This window comes from Arachis ipaensis, chromosome B02 (assembly GCF_000816755.2).
Source record: "Arachis ipaensis cultivar K30076 chromosome B02, Araip1.1, whole genome shotgun sequence".
In the NCBI taxonomy this organism is placed as follows: Eukaryota; Viridiplantae; Streptophyta; class Magnoliopsida; order Fabales; family Fabaceae; genus Arachis; species Arachis ipaensis.
In genome coordinates, this window is record NC_029786.2 from 105,269,341 (window position 1) to 105,270,748 (window position 1,408).

Consider the following 1,408-nt stretch of genomic DNA (forward strand, 5'->3'; position numbering starts at 1 on the left):
ACATATTTAAAATATTAAAATTAAACTCTTTTATCTGTTGGATCCAAGACCAACTGATTTTTGTAATAAATTTAATTTTTCAAGCTATCCATTCGTTATGTATTCCTATTGTATATATGAGTCAAATGACATACATAATGCATGAAAGACTTTTTCGATGACTAATTGACCAACAAAGAATCTGGACAATTAACTACAATAACACTAATCAATCATTAAAATTATTTACTAATGTATTTTAATATATATTTTATATTAATAATAATTTTAGGTGTTTGTTACGGTACCACAATAAATTCATACGTATTGATACATTTAAAATATGGACAAATAATAATAATCCACATGGAATTTATTTTCCACATCAACATTTAGTTTTTATTTTTTTAAATATATATTATATCACCACTTTTACTAATACACCTATTTAATTAAATTTATTTAATTTTATAAAAAATCTTAAACATCCTTCTTTTATTTGATTAGACAAAAATATCCTTTTAAATTATCGAAATGTTAGAATTCAATTAATCCTAATTTTATAATTTCAAATAATTTAAATAATAAAACAAAAACATATTAAAAAAACAAAAAATCAAAATTTCTTCATCTTCTCCAATTTCTCTAATGATTCGTGCCCCCTCTAAGCAAAACATATCAAAGAAACAAAAAATCGATCGTTCTTCATCTTCTCCAATTACCCTTCTGAAGCAAAGCAGTAAAAGTCTAAAAGTCTCAAACCAAAATCCTAATTTATTTGCCGCCGCCCATTGTCGAAGAACACTTGCCGGGCAAACAAGTGTACCAGCAGCTGGCCGTTTCCTAGGTTCTGCAATAGGTTTTACATTCTTTATTTTCAAGCTTTTCCACATCAACAGTAACACGATCATCTTCATCATCCAAATTCAAAGCTTCAGTTTTATGATTGAATGCATCGTCTGTTTTAGATTTTGAGAGCAGTAACCTCTGCATTAGGATGAGGGCAATCATTGAAACTGTCTTGCCAAGGCCCTGTTAGAACAAGGGTTTGGTGTTCAATTAAAAGCAATAAGATGTAAAACATCGGGGGCCATTGACTAGATACATAAAAGATGACATGATCATCAGCCAAAATACCCCAAGGCAATGCAAACTTCTGGCTAGGGTTTTGGTTTAGGATTTTCTATGCTTTGTTTTAGAGGGGTAATTAGAGAAGATGAAGAATGATTGATTTTTTGTTTCTTTGATATGTTTTGCTTAGAGGGGACACGAATTATTAGAGAAATTGGAGAAGATGAAGAAATTTTGATTTTTTGTTTTTTTAATATGTTTTTGTTTTGTTGTTTAAATTATTTGAAACTATAAAATTATGATTAATTGAATTCTAAAATTTCGTTAATTTAAAAGGATATTTTTGTCTAATCAAATA